This window comes from Orcinus orca, chromosome 14 (genome assembly GCF_937001465.1).
Source record: "Orcinus orca chromosome 14, mOrcOrc1.1, whole genome shotgun sequence".
Lineage (NCBI taxonomy): Eukaryota > Metazoa > Chordata > Mammalia > Artiodactyla > Delphinidae > Orcinus > Orcinus orca.
This window is the reverse complement of record NC_064572.1, coordinates 5,837,747-5,857,435: the sequence shown is the minus strand read 5'-3', so window position 1 is coordinate 5,857,435 and position 19,689 is coordinate 5,837,747. Positions and strand designations below refer to the sequence as shown.

Genomic DNA, 19,689 nt, shown 5'->3' with positions numbered 1-19,689 from the left:
TGCAACGGCCTTAATCAGACTGTCTTTGCTTTGCCTTGCTTACAAGTCACTGACTTTAAACTGAATATGGTGTCATGTCTTTATGTTTCTTGAAGCTTTTTTTTTTTCAAAAGATCACATAAAGATTTTCTTCCATGGTAAGACTTTTATATTGTATTTTTCTTAAACTGGAGTGTGGTACATTTACCCTCCATCAGATGATGGCTTATAACTCACCTTGCTTTATTAAGAATACCGCTAGAGGCTTCTATGTCCCTACTAAAAAAAATACATTTTCAGGCCCATTCAAACCAATGAAAATCCAAGTTTTCAGAGCACAAGATAATGAAAATTCTCTCGCTCCATGTCTTTTACTACTTTTAATCTGTTTACAGACCCTATGTGTGTCAGATGAAAGGTAATGTAGTGGGAATTGACATCGTATGACAGCATTCCATACAGGTAAGACTTGATCCAATTTCTCAAAAAGTTGGACACATTTACTGCCTCTATGACATCTCTAGGGTGTGTGAAAGAAAAAAAAGAGGCCTGTACAATACATACAAACAGGGAAACCTTATAAATAATGTATGGGGAGCAATGTAATATCTGTAACGGAACTACTCATTTCGAAAGACAACACTGTCACCAAGTGTCCCCTCACCAAAACTGACTGGGAATTTTTATGGGTCACCAAACCAGAGGTGGAGATTTATAGGAACCTGAGATGTTTGAAAAATGGTTTTGGACGTCCTCCTCGAGGAAGGCAACAAGCGCCATCCCAAATTGCAAAAATGGCTCCAGGTTGACTCCTTGTGTCCTCACTCTTTGTAATGTAACATTCCAACTTCTCCCATCAAGAGGCAGAGTTGATTTCCCCACCCTTAAAGTTAGGTGACTTGCCATGGCCAATAGAAGGCAGCAGAAACGATGGTGTGCCAGCTCAGAACTAGGTCCCACGATGCTTCTACTCTCCCTCTCGGAGCCCTGCTACCCCCATGAGCACAAGCCCCAGTTACTAGCTGGGACATATAAGAGGCATGTGGCCCCGTCAGTCCCCCGGCCCGGCTACAGCCAGCCCACAGCTGACCCCACAGGGGTAGCAGCAATTCCAGCCATGATAAGCAGGGTTGTGAGGAAGAATTAAGTGCATAAGCGTATGCTATAATTTATAAACCACTCTGTCAACCTACGACATTATTTTTCAAAAGCATTTTTGTTATTTTGAATCCCTGCGTGGACATATTGAAAACAGCACTCCAATGATTGCTGGAGAGCAAAGGATGCAACCTGAAATTGAGAGTAAACTATATTAGTTTATCCAGATTCACATATTTGTATAAATTACTAGAAAATCATCTGAAGAAAAACAGACCCCAATGAAAAAAACAGTCCAGGGTCAGCTGGGGAGTGGCTGTGTTTGGGAAAGTGGTCACACCAGAGACTCTCCAACAGGAATGGTAATGTTTCACTTCACACAGTGGCTGGAGGACACAGGAGTGTCTGCGATGTTATAATGTGAGCACGTTGCATGTAAAAGCCACTGCTGACCACATCTAGGGGATCTGATGCGTGGGAGCTGGTAGTGGGTGGAGGCATCCAGAAGGTGGTGGTAGAAGAGGAACGTTGTACACGTAACGCCTAAGGCCTGACCAGAGGACGACCACTGTTCTAGAAACTGGACACAAATCCAACTTCTACGGCCAATCTTAGAAGACAAACTGAGGCATATTTAAAGTTTTAACACTTTATGTGAGCAAAAATAGATTCAATTCAGGCACCACAAAGCGGAAGAGGTGAGGAGCACTCCAGCCACAAGAGCTGCAGAGATGTTTATTTTAAAAGGGCAGAAGCAAAGCAAGGAAATGACTGATTTGCTATGGCTTTAACGCCTAGTTGGTGGTTTGTGACTGGTTGTCCTCAGCGGTTTTCGTCACCCTGAGGCGTTGACAGGCTTAGATTTTGGTTGGTTTACGTAAGCAGCCGCATCGCTAGAGCCACTGCGGTCTAACGGCCTCCTTGCAGGGTTAATTTACTGACACCAATCGTCTGAGGCCTTCCTCTCACTCAGTCACTTCACTTCCTACGCCTCAGTTTCTCCTCTGTAAAGTGGATATTCAGTAGTAAATTCTCGGAGTTGTCAGTACAAATAAATAAACAAAGTGATTATTAGTAACCACGATCATGTCCTGAATGCACGGAACACGTCACCGTTTGCCAACCACCGTGTCAAGTCAGCAGAAACTACAGAAATTAAGGGCTCTCCGCAGAAATTCACACACCCGCGCACCAGGTAACGGACCACAGGCAAACGTTCACTCAGCCTTTCCTGTGTCCCTCACGAAGTGCACACTCTCTCCTGGGCGGCGCGAGCACAGACACTTAGTGGGAGTTTACTTTTAAAATGCGCTGATACAATCATGTCTCACTTTTGTTTGGATCAGTCAGCAAACGCGTTTTCGAAACCCCAAATTCTCCACACCTCCTACCTTTCGCGCCGTCCTAGTCTCGAAGCTTCCACCACTGCTCCTCAAGCCGGGTCCCCTTGGGAGGCGGGGCTGCGTGCTGGCGCACAGGGCGTGCGCTGACGTCCTCGAGCCCCGCCCCCAAGGGCCCGCCCGGAAGTTTAAACCGCCGCGCCGCGTCTCGCGGGGCGTTGAGGCCGGCGCCAACAGCCGGCGATGCGGGGTCACGGGGTCGTGGCATGGAGAGGGCCGGCGTAGCTGGGGCCCGTGGCCCTGCGTCTTCCGCCTGCTACGTGGGTCCTGCCCACGCTGCGGCGCCGCAGCCGCCGGGCGGTGGGCGCCCGAGGGGCCGGGAGGCGAGCAGGGACCGCCAGGCGGCTGTGGGCATCGTGTCCGCAGCCAGCGTCCCCGAGGCCACGCTCCGGCCATGATCACTCGGTGAAGCTGCGCCGCGACAGCGTGGCCGACTTCTGGCGCTGTGAGGAGCTGTGTGCGCTGCAGGACTCGCTGCCTCTGCCCGCCGGTCGCGCTTCCCTGCGGGAGGGCTGCTGGACTTCAACGCCGACCGCCTCCGTGGGGTTGACTGGACGCCGCTCTTGAGCACCCTCTGCCCGTGATCTGTATCCAGAGTTTCTTCCAGCCACGGCTTGGCGAGACAGGTTTGTAGTTCCCGCTTCCAGGGGCCCTCATGTGGGCGCTGAGAAGCGGGGTTTTAGATGGTGCAAGGTGGAGGGTGGGCACTAGAACCGGTGCCCAGTGCCCGGGTGTGCGTGCACTAGACGGGGCGTGCGGCTTAGGACCCCTGCCAGCTCGGTGACCCCGGCCGAGTGCTTTAAGGCTTCTAGGTCTCAGTGTTCTCATCTGTAGCATGGGCTTAACAGGACCCACTCTCTGTGGAGGTTACAAGGTCTCACTCTGTTAATGCTTGTAGACTCTACAATGTAGAACACTTAGCACAGTTTGGAGCGTCGTTAATGGTTGCACAGATGTTACCTGGTGTCTTGAATGACTTTGCCTGGTACAGACCAAAGCGATTAGGAAATTGATATATCCCAGCTTCATTTCCTTTCCATTCAAACAGGGCTCAGGAAAAAGAAATTTTTTTCAATAGTATCCTATAGTGGAAAGAGCACCAGTGTGAAGGCAGCTTAGGGTTTGAATTCCAGGGCTTATGCTCTCTGTGGCCTGGGCAGGTTTCTTTTGCGCTACAATCCCCACACTTGTAAAATGACATTAAAAACCACTCTTTCTGTGGGTTCTTAGAATTAATTAAGCAGGTTATGTGTATAAAGTATCCTGGTACTTGAATGAGTTGTCAGAACCAAGGGCTGCTGGAGACGACGCTTCTGCCCTAGGTAAGCTCCCCTTCTACTGGGTGGCGAGTAAACACAAGCACAGTAGTCAGTGTTCTGGAAGAAGTGAGTTCTGGTGCTACAAAGCATAGAATCTCTTTTTTCTTTAATTTAATTTTTATTTTATATTGGAGTATAGTTGATTTACAATATTGTGTTAGTTTCAGGTGTACAGCAAAGTGATTCAGTTATACATATATCCATTCCTTTTCAGATTCTTTTCCCGTACAGTTTGTTACAGGATACGGAGTAGAGTTCCCTGTGCTATGCAGTAGGTCCTTGTTGATTATCTATTTTATATATAGTCGTGTGTATATGTTATTCCCAAACTCCTAATGTATCCCTCCCCGCCATCTTTCCCCTTTGCAGAGCACAGAATCTTGGAAGGGAAAGTTCAGGGTAGGCTCTTGGAGGAGGTGCCATCCTTTCTAAGGATATGTAGAAGCTCCTGGGGTGGCAGGAGGGAGCAGTGTGTGTCAAAGTTTGAGAAATATAAAAAAATATGGCAAAACTCAGGTACAGGACTGGAACTCAGGGTTTGGGAAAGCAATGAGAGTTGATACTGGAAACCTAGTGGGGCCCCACAGAAAGGGGCCTTGTTTGTCATGTCAAAAGTTTGGATGTTTATCCTGAAGGCTGCGGGAAACACCAAAGAACAGTGAAATGGAATTCTGGTTTAGAGGCTCACTGGGACCTCCATGTGGAAGGCAGTTGATTGGGTGCAGCGTGAATTGTAATCAAAGGGTCCCACTTAAGTTATAAAAGGTGGGACTGGATTTTGCAGATCTGAGAGAGAATGGGTGAGGCCTGGTGACCAGTTAGAAAAGGGAGGGCAGCAAGTGTGGGTGACAGTTTACAGCTGCATCTTTTTGTGAGATACAGAGCACAGTAGCGAGGGATTGGAGGTGGGGAGAGGATCTTACTTGATCTTCAGTGCTTTAGAGGGGCCTGGTAGAGGGGCCAGGTCTGGGCCCAAGATACAGATCTGGGCTTTCTGGAAGGACAGGTGTTTGAAGGCATGGGAGAGACTTAGGTTATCCACAAGAATATCCAAAGAGTCATAGGTCTGAGAGTTTTTTAAGTGGGTATATTTGAGGATGTTTATAAGCTGAGAGAAAGTAGCTAGCAGAGGAAGGGTGTGAAGATCTAGGAAAGGAAATGATTGTTCGTTTGTTTTCGAAAAGCTGAATACTTATCGTGTGCCTGGCCCTTTACTAGGACCTGGGGTTCACACCATCTGTTCTCTCTCCTGCAAAGACAGTTCAATTCATCCCCTGGTGAACAGAAGTCAGATTATTCTTTGCATCCCATTCAGGTGTAAGAACTGTTCTGTACCTCTGAAGGGACTTTACTTAAGCAGAGTAATAAGTTAGAAATCAAAAGAAATTAGAGCTGGAAGGGACCTTAAAGAACACTGTACTTAATTTTGCCACATATTTTACATTGAATGTAACAAAAATTTATTGTTGAGCCCATTCTCTTCAGAGTTCCTTCACTGAACTTCCTTTATGTCTTGCATCCAGTGGGGCTAGCTTGTAGATTTTGGCCTCCTCTTAAATTTGCTTCTTCATCCATATTACATTTTGCCCAGACTATGGCAGAAACTCCTGGGTGGTTTCGCAGCTCCTGGGCTCAGCTCCTCTAAGTTCATCTGCCTACTCGGGTTGAGTGATCTTGTAACATAAAAAGCTATGCTTAAAATAATGCTGCTAATGGCTTGCCCACACAGAGTTAGTGCATACTAGCCACGCAGCGTTTGCCCTGCCTAGAGGCGTGTAGTCTGAACTGTGCTGGGCCAAGCCTCATGGGGCTCTTTTTTTTTTTTTTTTTTGCGGTACGCGGGCCTCTCACTGTTGTGACCTCTCCAGTTGCGGAGCATAGGCTCCGCACGCACAGGCTCAGCGGCCATGGCTCACGGACCTAGCCGCTCCGTGGCATGTGGAATCTTCCCGGACTGGGGCACGAACCCGTGTCCCCTGCATCGGCAGGCGGACTCTCAACCACTGCGCCACCAGGGAAGCCCCGTCATGGCGTTCTTTGGCCCTGAGGAAGGGGAACTTTTTGGGATCACTTCCTTTGTCTAATTGGTCCTTCAGCAGCGGGGCGCCTTTTTCTAATCAGCGGAGGCACCCTTACTCAGCTAGTGGTAGTCCCAGGCCTCATCACCTGTGGGATAAAAGCCATGCTCTCTCCCAGGCTTGCTTCTGCCAGCATCTCTATTTTCCTTTGTGTCTCTTCTCACACTTGGACCCCTGGCCTTTAGTCGTCCCCACCTGAAGTATTTACAGTGCCCAGCAGGAGTCAGGCTTGAGTGTCTTTTCACAGATGTTCCCTCTGCAGTTAATGCACCTCCTACTCCAACTCTGCATAGCCTCATCTTTCTAGATTCTACTTCAGGGTTCTCATGAAGCTGTAGAAAAGTTAGATATAACTTTTTGCCTCCATAGGCACCTCTGTGCATAAAGGTTATGTTTATTTATCTCATGTGACTGAAATTTTGAGTTTATACATCTTCCTCCTTAATGAAGGCTTTAAGGGCAGGAGTCGTTTCTAATCCTTAGCACAGAGCAGATGCTTTTTTTCTTTTTATTTAGGTGCTTTTTAATGATGATAAAATGTATGGTTTAAACCACTCATTTTACAATATTTTTGCTTTAGGTTGTGACAGAAATGAAGTTTACAGAAGTCGTGTTCCTGCGGTAAGAAATAAAGATGTGACCTTCCAGTTGTGTAAAGCTCATGAAGGCTGTGTAAGTGCGTCGGGTGCGCTAAGGAACCTGGAGCTAAGTGGGCTAGTTCTGAGAGAGAGAGACTTAGCTATGTTAACAAAAGTAAGCCTTCATTGTGTCCTGCCAACCTTTGATAGTTGCTTTTGGGGCAAACTAAAGCAATAAAATTTTAAACTGTTCCTCCCCATTAAAGGGATTGAATATTTGGCCACTTTGGTGAACCTGTGTCTTGCGAATTGTCCAGTTGGAGACGGAGGTTTCGAAAGTGAGTTTCAGTCTTGTTTAAGTCTCTTCCCATCGGACTGGTCTCGTGATTTCCTACACACCACGTCTGTCTACCTTTTCCTGTCTACCTTTTCTTGGTGTTGTGCATGCGTGGATTGTCTCCTGTACCTGCTCAAACCTTGGTCCATTCTCATTTGTACCATGGAAGTTTGTCATGCTGGATACTGTCAGAATTAATCTTACTTAAGTTTGTGTTAAGCCACAAACCACACGTTTTGTATATTTCCTGTTTTTTGTGTTTCTTTATATTTTTATGGTTTCTCTTCAAGAAATATTATGGGGGGCTTCCCTGGTGGCGCAGGGGTTGAGAGTCCGCCTGCCGATGCAGGGGACACGGGTTCGTGCCCCGGTCCGGGAAGATCCCACATGCCGCAGAGCGCCTGGGCCCATGAGCCATGGCCGCTGGGCCTGCGCGTCCGGAGCCTGTGCTCCGCAATGGGAGAGGCCGCAGCAGTGAGAGGCCCGCGTACCGCAAAAAAAAAAAAAAAAAGAAATATTATGGGAAGGGAAATAGCAAGATGTAAAGAGCAAAAAAGTCATCATTCTCTTTAAATTGTTAGAACATCCATCTGCAATCATAATTATAATGCACTGTGGTATGTGTTCAAATAGGAAATATATGTAACGTCCCATAGGAGCAGCAAACTCAGTGGTGTTGGTGACGGTGTATGATGGACCTAATCACAAAGCAGGTGATTCTTGATTGGGGTCCTGAAACATTAGTGTACGTTCCCTGTGTCCATTAGTGGTCTGAAGGGGTAAGGAAGCCTGCCTTTCAATTTGAGGAAACAGAGGGTTTGAGGTCCTCCCTCTTCTATTGCTCTAGTATACTGCATAGCAGCTAATAAAATACTGGGTTTATAGTTGACATTTAAATCGCTGATTGATCATCAAGGTTGGCATGTATCATTGGAACTGAAAATCGGAAGAGTCTTATGCTCTTTAGGTTTTTCTTTTTTTTCCTTTGTCTCAAAAGTATGTAGTACTTTACTGAGTGGTTGGGAAGAAAGTTTGCAGTATCCAGTGTATTCAGTTTTAGTATCTAAATAGAATTAAACTGTTGCTGTAAACTGGAATAACTTTGTTACTGACAAGCTTTAGAATGCATCAGTTCATCAATTACCTGTTTAGGAAGATTGTAGTTAATGATTTTAAGAATGTGGCTGTAAACCTCCAATTGACTCAAGAAAAGCAAATAAGTCAAGATTGACAAACGTATAGGCTCTTCATCTTACTGGGTGTGTGGGTTTTTTTTTTTTCCTTTTAGTTATTTGGCAAGGTGTAAAGAACTCTATCACTCTTAAGACAGTAAACTTCACGGGGTATAATCTGACATGGCAGGGAGCAGATTACATGGCCAAGATCTTAAAGGTGATTTTATGTTTAAACTTTCATGAAAACATATGTGATTGAAGCACATTAATACATTGACACAGATGGCAGTTAATTTTTGTCTTTTGATACCTGTGAGTGCATCTTTCGTTTTGTTGAAAGAATAAGACCAGTTTTCAGTTTGGGATTCTACCATTTAGTAAAGATAGTCCACTTAATTTTAGAAATAGGAGATTTAATATATAATACATAATAATACTTCTATGTATTTTTAGTTACTGAAAACATTGATTGTGATGCTGTGAAGAAACTATTATAGTTTATAATAGTCTTCAAGATTTAATTTAGTCTTCAAGACTAAATTATAGTCTTCAAGATTTAAATGAATCAAGTGTCTATTAGCTGCTGTAGTTTATAAACTAATAAACATCACTACATCGGCAACTTGTAAATACAGTTTTTAAACTAATGCCTTAACAACTTTACAGTGGTTATAATTACTGTATTGAGGCCTAAGTTATTTAATAATTTGACATGAAGTCTTTTTAATAGTTTGGTGGTGCAGATCAGGGATAGGTAAACTATGGCTGGTGGGCCAGATCCGGCCCGTCGCCTGATTTTGTAAAGATTTTGTAAAGTTTTTTGGAACATAGTGGAACCCATTGTTTACATGGTAGCTATGGCTACTTTCAGCCTACGCCAGTGGGGTTGAGTAGTTGCAACAGAAACTGTATAGCCCACAAAGCTGGAAATGTTTAAATTTAGATTTTAGAAATTGAAAAATTCTTTGAGCCTATACAGGGCAAGTCCATTGACCCCTCGGGTAGAGAACAGTCAAGAACTTGGGTGCCGAAGCCAAATGGCCTAGGTTCAAATTCCCTTTCTCCCTTTTCATAGCTAGTGACCATGGACAAATCACTTAACGTCTATGCCTCGTTGTGAGGTTTAAATGAACTCATTTGTATAAATAGTGCTTGGCACATACTAAGCACTGTGTAAGTGATTGCTGTTATTTCTGCTTGGAGCTTTTATAAGCCATTGTTAATAGGAAAATGACACTAATGATTTTGCTTTTAGAGTGTCAAAGGCACTTTGAGTCTTTTATGTTTTCAAGAATGTAACAAGACTTTTTTGATTTAAAGTCAGTGTTCCCTGTTACCAAAATTGATTTTATGAATATAAAGAATTGAATGTCTTTAAGACAAGACTTGTGGTTAAATGTCAAACCATTATCTTCCCAAGGCACATCAAACTGGCTGTGCATAGTCCAGGCCTCTGAAGTTTGTGTCCACACCCTAGGTAGCATGTAAGATCCATTTTGTAAATATAGTTTTAAAAATAATGCCTGGGACTTCCCTGGCGGTCCAGCAGTTAACACTCTGCGCTCCCAATGCAGGGGGCCTGTGTTCGATCCCTGCTCAAGGAACTAGATCCCACATGCAATAATTAAAAGATCCGGCAGGCCGCAACTAAAGACCCGGCACAGCCAAACAAAGAAACAAATAAATAAATAAATACTTTTTAAAAATAAATAAAATTCAATAATGCCTTAGGAGTTAGGAAAAGAAAATATTAGAACCTATTTAGCTTTGTATCATTTAAAAATATCTGTGTAGTTTATAATGTACCTAAATTATATGTATAGAACTTTGTGTATATAATTTGTTAAAAAATAAGATGCATATTAAAAAGTTTTCTTATGGGTTGCCCAGTCAGGTGTTTGGAGACCATTGGAGGACAGAATGATGAAATTTAGAGCCTCAGCAATGATAGAATTTAGAATCAATTCCCTGACTTAGAAGATAAGGAAAATAATTCTTAGACTGTAATTGAGTTATCCAACTTTACATAACTGTTCAAAAACAGGTCATCCAGTGGCTGGAATCTAATCACTGACCGACTAGAATGTGGGTCACTGGACTCGTAAAGCAGAACTGACTGTTTAATTTCTCAGCTTGATTCTCCTGGCATATATGCGTGATATGTGTGTGTGTAAATCTCTGACATAATAAGCCATGCTCAGTAGGCACATCCTGTTTCCTTATTGAAACATCTTAATTTCATCCCATTAGATCTTTGAAGTATCAGACTACCAGAAGGCATGAAGAAACCTGGGCTGAGAGTCTTCGTTCCAGGAGACCTGATCTTGACTGTATGCCTGGTTTGAGGCGCATCGCTCTGAACTGCAACAAGCTCGTTGGTGACCTGGGTGCTCGTGCTTTTGCAGAATCTCTTAGTGAGGATTTATGGCTTGGAGGTAAATTCTTAAATTGAAAATACTGAATTTTTAATGTAATATATGCTTAGCTTTTGGCATGATACTGTTGTGATAGGACTTTTTTTAAGGCCTCATTTTTCTGATAGCTTTTATGTTGCTTTTAAACTTTCTCTAAGAGTTACATATATTCTTTACAGAAAATACAGAGTAACAAGAGAAAAATTACCTATAAATTTAACACCCAGACATAATCACTGTTCATTTTGGTGTATATATTCTCAGTCTTTTTATTGTTTTCTATAAATATATTTGTACACTTAGGGATTACAAAAATAGAATTGTAGTATACTTGCTATTTCATATTCCTGCTTTTTTCATTTAATGAGGTATCATGTAGTGTTCCATCATATTGATGTCCTATAATCAGTTCTTTGCAATTAGATTGAGACAGTTTGCTTTTCCATGTCAGAAACAATGTGAATACGTTGTATACACATCTCTGTGTCCATCGGGCTTACTTCTGTAGAATAAGGTACTACAAGTGGAATGACTAAGTGTGACATATTTTTAAGACTTTTCATACACATTGCCAAATTACCACCCAGAAAGGCTATGCCAATTTGTAGTCCACCCCAAGAGTGGATGTGAATGAAGCCTGCCTCTCACAAACACTGGCTGGTAGCACTTTTAAAAAACTGTAAGACTACAAAAATGAGTACCTCTCCCTTTTTTATGCAAGTGGGATTACTCCAAATTTTATAACTTTTTTCAGTTAATTCAGTATGACCATCTTAGCAAGTCAGTAAATTTGCATCTTTTTTTTTTTTTTGTGGTACGCGGGCCTCTCACTGTTGTGGCCTCTCCCGTTGCGGAGCACAGGCTCCGGACGCGCAGGCTCAGCGGGAATGGCTCACGGGCCCAGCCGCTCCGCGGCATGTGGGATCTTCCTGGACCAGGGCACGAACCCGTGTTCCCCTGCATCAGCAGACGGACTCTCAACCAGTGCGCCACCAGGGAAGCCTTACTGCATCATTTTTTTTGTGACCCTTCAGTGTTCCATTATATGAATATGCCACAGTGCACATAGCTTATCCGATCTTGTATAAAAGGTATGTCCAGTTTTTCAGTTACAAAAAGTACTCTGATATATATCCTTACCTATATCTCTGACTATTTCTTTTGGATCAAAAGGGTATAGACATTTTAAAGACTTCTCTTACAGAATCTTGGCTTAATCTGATAGGAGAATAACCACATTTTGTTTTATTTTGTATTCATTTGATTTACTGGTGAGTTTTACTGGCTGTTTGTATTCATTTGGCTACTTGGTTAATTACACCAGGCATCCCTTCTTCTGTAGTGACAGTTTGTAAGGGTTGTATCATATGCTGTTAGATCCATATGTCTGACTTGCTATTTCTGTATGTCATGGGGCGTTGAAAGACTCTAGTTATTTTAATGTGATGGTCCACTCAACACTTAACTGACTCATCATAGTTTCCTTTCATGTAATATTTTTAAATACCTGTGCTTTTGCGATGATCCCTTTTGATTAAATGAGTAGGTTGTTCAGCCCCAGAACTACTAGAATTCATGATCATTTGTTCTGGTTTTTGTCTGACCTTCTACTGCGAGAGTTCTTGACCATCATACTTTCATGATAGGTTTTTAGTGTGTATTCTCTATACACACGTTGTTTGAATTTGTTAATTGTTTGTATCCTGGAAAACAGTACTTTTCTAATGTTGTACTTCCCTTATGGTTTGAGCAGATAATTCACTGATTAAAGTGATTTATACTTGTAAATTGTTCTTATCTCTACTCTGAATAGAGGTGAACCTAGATACTAAGCCTGCTTCCACCAAGAGCATTATTTGCTTCTTGTGCAACCTCTGAATTCTTGCAAGGAGTACTTTATTCATTTGTCAGTTTCACAAGTAATTTTTTTTAATACCTTCTGTGTGCCAGATACGGGTTTAGGCACTACTGATAAAGCAGTGAACCAGACAGACAAAAGTCTTGCCCTCATGGAGCTTACATTCTAGTGAAGGAGTTCAGATAGAAATTAGTAAAGAGATAAGTAATATAATTTTAGAGAGTAGGAAGTGCAAAAATATCTAAATGTAAGAAGAGTGAGGGGGGGCAGGTAGGACTCCATTGGACAGGTTAGTTAGGGGCCAGCTTCACTGGAGAAGTGGCATTTGAATGGAGACCTGAATGAAGAGAGGAGCAAGCCATGGAAGATCTGGGGTAAGCACATTCCAGGACAAGGGGGCAATGAGTATGCAGGCATGTAGGTGGGTGGAATATTTAAGGAAAAGCAAGAAGGCCAATCTGGGCAGAGTACTGAGTGAAGAAGAATGTGGTGTGACATGAGGTCAAGGAGCTAGCCAGGGGTCTGCTCTTGTAAAGTCTTGAAGGCCAGAGTAAAGATGTGGATTATTCTAAATGAGTAGAGGGTTTCGAACTGGAAAAAGGCATGATCCAAATAGTATCTGAATAAGGTGACCTGGTATAGAGAATGGACTTGGGAGGATAAAGAAGAGAAACAGGGAGACCAGTTAGGAGACTATCACAGGGGTCCAAATAAGAGATGTTTATGGCCTAGGTTAGGTTGGAAGTTTGCAGCAAGTGAAAAGTGGTTGAATTCAGGTTGTGTTTTCAGGGTGTAGCTAACAAGACCTGCAGATAGATTAGTTGTGAGGTATGAAGGGAATAGTAACAAGGAGACAAGTCGTTGATAATTATGTGTGCAACTGGGTGGTATCACTTAGAAAAAGGGGGCTGATGGGAGGAGCAGCTTTTGAGGGAATATCAGGACTTTGATTTGTTATCTTAGATGCCCTTTAGGTATCTAAGTGTCTGGACAGTGCTCAGACTGTACTTTCTATCCAAAGGTATCCAAAGCCACTTTAGATGCAAAATGTTTAAAGTTGACCTTTGTTGCTGCCAAAATAGTAGCCATTGTGGGCAGTCTGCAAGATGGCATCTTAGGTTTCTGAGGAAGAAATTAGAATACACAAAGGGGTATTAAGGGTATAATTACATAATGTAGATTTCATGTTTAAATTTATGGGAAAAGCAATAATTAGTTGGCTTTTGGTTTTAAATGGAAATAGCCACTCATTGGGAAATAATTACTCTAACTTCAATTCATTTTACTTTAGATCATTCTGTGATGAAAGCAATTATCAAAAAAGTTCTCCAGATGGAAGGAGTGCCAAGTCAGACATACATAACATGTTTCAGTTCGCTCAGAAGAATTTCTCTTTAATGGCTTGTTTTTCTTTCTTTCTTAAAAGAAAATTATCAAGGTACTTTCTGCCATCTTAAAACTAAGTTTTTAGTCAAATCAAATGGCTTTTCTGTTTTTGAAAATGTTGTGTGATGCTTTAATTTAGGTTCCCAGAAATGCAGATTGAAAACCTTTTAACTTTTTATTTTCTGGAACATATTATCGTTAGTCACAAATAGTCTTTTTTTTTTTTGGTGATAAGAATGAATAGCAGGAGCAGCATTTGTGAAACCAAATCTAATATGAAACTGACTCTTTCTTGTGAGTAAATTTGAACTTTGAAACAGCAAAACAATAAGGTTTGATATAAAGCAAAATAAATATTTTATGTTTATGATCTGCCAATTTCCCAGAAAGAGTTTTGTGGTGACTTTAGTTATATACCGGATACATTAAAATCACCAATGGAAAATTCATCTTTTATTCAGGTTCCCTCTGAAAGTTTTAAAAATTTGTTGACTTAATATCACTGAACGGTTCACTTTAAAATGGTTAAAATGATAAATTTTCTGTTTTGTGTAGTTTACCACAATTTTTTTAAAATGTGTTGTTTGAAGATTTTTGGGTTTTATAAAGGTATTGTATTAGCATAAAAATGAAAAATTTAAAAGACCACCTCTAATTGCATTATCCTATCTAGCAATATTTACATTTTTATTTTCTCTTCCTGCTGTCTATAAACGTAATTCCACATAACTTCAATATAATTTGCCATTCTTATCTTTTCATACTAAATTTAAATTCTGTGATTCATAGTTATACTTTTTAACATTGTATTCACAAGGTTTCATTGAGTTGGTCAATTTTTTAAATTGGTGAACAATTGGAAATAACCTAAAATAAACTATTGTAAACATCTTCATAAATACAGCTTTTTTTTTCTACTTAAAGATGTATGTTTTTGATTCTCTGTTAATCAACTTGCTTGGACAATAGTGTATTAAATAAGTTGTTAAGAGTGTTTATGAAGTCAAAAAAAAGCTTATGATTGTCTGCCAATTGTTATTTCAAGAGAGTGATATTTTAATAATCAAATAGTACATACAAAGAAGTTAAGATTTGTGGTATCACACTAATTAGATATTATTATTAAAAATTTATATCATGTGTACAGTATTCTTAAAATAGCTAAGTTGACTTTTGCTATGATATTAGAAATGGAAATATATATATTAATAAAGCATGTATATTAGGAATTCTGTAAAATTAGTACCTGGTGGTATATAATAGGGCATCATGGAATGAGAAGAAAACAGTTAAACGTTTTTTTTTAATTTAGCATGATGAAACAAAGTGGAAATATAACTGCAATGTACAAACTCATTGAGCTATTTTAAGAGTAATTTTATTTCTTGGGCTTTTTTTTTCTATTTGCCTCAGTTATTTGGAGACATAGAGGTAAGCCAATCAGTATCTGGGTATATACCTAGATCCTGGTGAGTGTAGGGTGAAATAATGGTGTGAATTCTGTCACATTTATATTGTCATGATGTATGCCTAAAAACAGATGGGAACTTTTATTAGAAATTTTTTTTATCTCCTAACAAGAAAAGTGTAATTTAAAAAACTTTTAATACAAATGTATTTGCATTCGTTTCTGAAAGTAAAGGAAGGGTATACACATACAAACCACATGCATACAAACATTTTTTTTGACCGTAATTAAGTTAAAAAACACAATAAAATAGCACAAAATGAACTGAGCTCCTATATATTTTTAAGAGGCATGTAAATCACACAGGATCGTGTGGTGATTATCAATAAGCTACACTCTATGAAATATTTGTCCTATATTACCACATACACTCCATTTTACCCTGCATCCTAATGTTGCTAAACTATAGTAGAAAGCAACAGCATAGCACAGGGAGATCAGCTCGGTGCTTTGCGATGGCCTAGAGGGGTGGGATAGGGAGGGTGGGAGGGAGGCTCAAGAGGGAGGGGATATGGGGACATGTGTATGCATATGGCTGATTTGCTTTGTTGTGTAACAGAAACTAACACAGAATTGTGAAGCAATTATACTCCAATAAAGATCTATTAAAATAAATAAATAAAATAACACAAAATATAGTAGCTTTGAAGGATAAATATAACCATTTTAACCTATGATGTTTGTCTTCAGTAAATTCAAATTAAATATTTAAATGTGAATTTTAATATGTGGCTTGTTCTAAATAAAATATTAACACGTAGGTCTAGTTTTTGCAACCAAATATTTCATATAAAGATACTTGCCTCTTTACTACTGAAATATAGGATAAGTCTCCACATTTCACTCTTTTACCCAGTGGGTTTCATTTGTTTTTTTGTGTGATTTCTGTATGAAATCAAAGGAGCAGTGAAGGTTGACAGGCTTATAGGAGAGTAACATTGACTCACCTACCACCCAGCAACTTGCAGCCTTATAACTTTTATTGTTTTTACATAGAAAAATTCATCTTAAATTGAAATTTTGGTCTAATTCTGAAGATTCTGTTTGGCAGAAGTCATGGGTGTATCTGTGTTTCTGTGTCCTTGAGATTCAGAAATGCCAAAGGTGTTCTAAGATTCAGTAAACTTGAGTGTTTCTGCATAATACATAAAATGTATCATACTTCGGGATTATTTTAAAAATTTATTTTTGCATTTCTGCACATCTCAATATTTTGTTTTAGTTAAAATAACTTGTTACTGTAGAGAACTTATATTTTTTAAAAATGCTGGCTTATGTAAAACCTTTGTACAAAACGATCCTCTTTTTAATGGCCTTGGCATCATTGTCAAGTGCCTGTTTGATTCCTTTCAAAGTGTACACATGTGACAGTTGCTCTGTAGACCTTTGGTGCATCTTGATTCCTTCTTTTCATGCTTTGTCAAACATAGGCTTGGCCGCAAAGCAACCTGTACGTAATGGAAGGAAACCCTCTGCTGGTAAAGAATGTTATGGTCCTGAACCTCTACCACCTGGTGTGTCTGGTTTCCGGCGTGGCGTACTGCAGAACGTGCAAAAAGCAGCAGGTAGCGTGTTTGCATTCCCTGTCTTTTCAGCCATTCAGAGTCCTTTATTTTGGAACTTCTGTTATGTGAGCGGTCTCTGGTGCTTTCTATAGAGGAAAAAAGATAACTCACACATGGCTTCTGCCCAATGAGCCCTCTAAGGAAGAAAAACAAAAAGTAATTGGGAGTTTCAAGTTGTTTCTCAAGTGTCACAACAGAGCTAACCCCGTGGGAGTCTTGAGGAGACTAGAATTATCACCAATTGTGCATGTGAGAAAAGTTTCATTAAAGGCAGGTGTAGTTGCGTGAAGCCCTACAGCACAGAAGTAGGAATTTGGATATGTACGAATGGGCAAAAAGACATTTTAGACAGGGGAAATAGTTTAATACAGAATGGATGAAAATTATGCATTAGACCTATTCTAAAACAACTGGCTTATTAACTCAGTAAATCAGATTTAGTGAGTCAAACTAGCTTTACCTGATTTCTTATCCAGGGGATAGCTGTTCATAGTAATTTTTGTCACAGAACAGTAAATAAAATGGTTGAACTATAGCTTTAGGCTTGCTAAGTGAAATAGATTGCTCTAGATGATTTTCAAGTGACTGACTTGGTAGTACTCACGAAATTGGGGATTAACAATTGCTTAAGAAAACAAAGAGAATTGATTTTAAATAGTACTTGAAGTAGTTACTGTGTAAAATATCTGTTCAGTTGCTCATGTTAAATGGATGTTTATAATCCCCATTGGACAACCGACTACTGTTTTGCAAATGGTAATGTGAATTGCTGTTGCATAAACTATAGTGTTGAATCCCCAGTCTTTGCACTTGAGTTTAGCAACTTTGTGGTTTCCTATCTTCTTCCTGAGACACTTAATCTCACATCCATCCTCCTCACACAGGGTGGTAAATTAGAGAATGATTAATATCACCATTTAAAGAAGTGAGACTGAAATCTCAAGCATCCTGAACATAGGAACTGAAGGGGCCTCTCAGCAGTTCAGAGAGTTATTACCGAGCCAGTCACCTGAATTCTGTTCAGTTTTCTCCATAGCAGAGCCCTCCAGGTCCTTGTTTTGAGCTTATTTATTTTTATACACAATTCTGTATGGATACTGTACATAATACTAAATAGTTGTATTAACTGGGTTTAACTGGTGATGTATTTACATGAAGATCTAACTTCGTTTTGTTGATTTCTTTTTAGGGGCTTTCCATTCATCAAAGCTCGTGATGTATGTAATCAGTTGCTGGTGTTTAGCTTTCATATTTATGATATATAGGACTTGAATTGGGAAAGGTGGATGGTCATTCTCCTTGCTTTTTAAACTGACAGAGCCTTACAAGAAGCATTTCCCTCTCTGAAATAAATCGATTTAAAACTTGTCTGGTTGCTCTCCCAATGCAACTGTGTAGTTGTGCGGATTTGGCACACAACTGGCAGCCTTGTGGTTATGCCTGTAAACAAGGAAGCCTGTTTTCCAGTCCGCAAATCAGCTGTTACCCAGTGAAACGAACTTGAGTGCCATTTCTGACCCCCTCACATGGAGCTCTCATACTGAAGAATGTTCACATGTTTTCAAGAAACGTTGTTTGCGGGCTATATGTACAAATTCCTGATCTGAAAGCCAATATAAAGCAACATCTCCCAAACTTCTGCTCTCTCACCAAGGCCACACACATTCCCTCGCTTATGGCCTCATGGCAAGCTAATACTGTCAGTATCAGATTCTCCTTCCCAGTGGTTCGGGGAGACTGCATAGTTGCTCTGTGAAAGGCACCACTGCTGAGGTTGAGAGAAGAGCACCTTGGGTGTCAGTCCTGCCCTTGCATGCCCAGAGAGAGAGGTGTGCACCTCATTCTCCTGTTACGGTTTTCCTGTGCTGCAGGGTTTGCTGCTTGTTGTCAAAATGATGTCCTAGTGACTTGTCTTCTGTGTGGTTATATAATCCCAGCACGCTTCTTTATGATCTGTAGACTTTTATGGGGTTGTGGCCAGGTCAGGTTTTAAATGTTTGGAACTGTCCTATTGAACAACATTGCAGTGGCAGTGAATCTTGATGGGAGAATTGTATTACTGTTACCCTAGTTTTGGCTTAAGTGTGGTGAGAAGATGAAATTTTTGATGGGTTAGTTTTAGTTGTGTATGTGTATGTGATTTCTTTTTTAAAATTCTAATGTCTGTTATTCCCAGCTTAGATATGTTGACTTTCTGATTATTCATCAGTCCCTTTACTGATGTATTTTCCTCTGAAAAACTACATTTTCTTCCAGACTGTTTGTGTCTGATGGTGAAGAATAAATTTTTCATTTGCAGTATAAAGTTGATCTGAGAAAAAATGTTTACCTTGGCTCTTCACTTGGCTTCTGTGAAAGAAACTTAATAAAATAATATGGGCAATTCCCATTACTAATCCTAACCATGTACAACAGAGGTCTGTACAGTAACATAGCAAAAATAAGTTCCTGTAATTTTACTTAGTCATTGCCTGTTTTAGACTAAGGAGCAGTGAGAGACATTTATAAATAATACCTCAGATCACTTTTGTTAAATGTCCTCTAATATTTGGATATTTGGATCTGGCTTGTGTTATCTTTTTTTACAATCTTGTCTTCTTTCTTTGCACTTTAGTGTAACAACTCTGTGATTTCCTATCTTCTTCTTCAGACACTCAGGTCCATCAGAATTTCCTGTGACTGTGACAGTAGAGAGTCCTTCCTCCTCAGAAATCGAAGAGGTCGATGATTCCTCAGAAAGTGTTCAGGAAGAGCCAGAGAAAATCCGTTTGAAACAAGAAGCACTGCAGGTACAAAGTTATCACTTTAAAGCTATAGAGAAGATTCTTTTTCAAATGGAAGCCTGATTGCAACACGCCACAGCTTGTGTGAGGGTTCTGTTTTCCCCTCCCATCTGCATTGTATCCCCTTGAATGGTTCCTTAAGCTTAGACCAAGGTGAATGGTGGACATTTGAACTCTAAGAAATAAAAATCAAAACATGTCGTTAGTAATATATTTTCCTTTCCTTAGAACCTTAGTATATTAGATTTAGG

The 19,689-nt window shown here is 40.4% G+C and overlaps 1 pseudogene; it reads left to right on the top strand.

Annotated features, from left to right (window-relative positions):
• The first annotated feature begins 940 nt into the window (after positions 1-940).
• Positions 941-19,440, top strand: LOC125961091 (centrosomal protein of 78 kDa-like; annotated as a pseudogene).
• Positions 19,441-19,689: the final 249 nt, after the last annotated feature.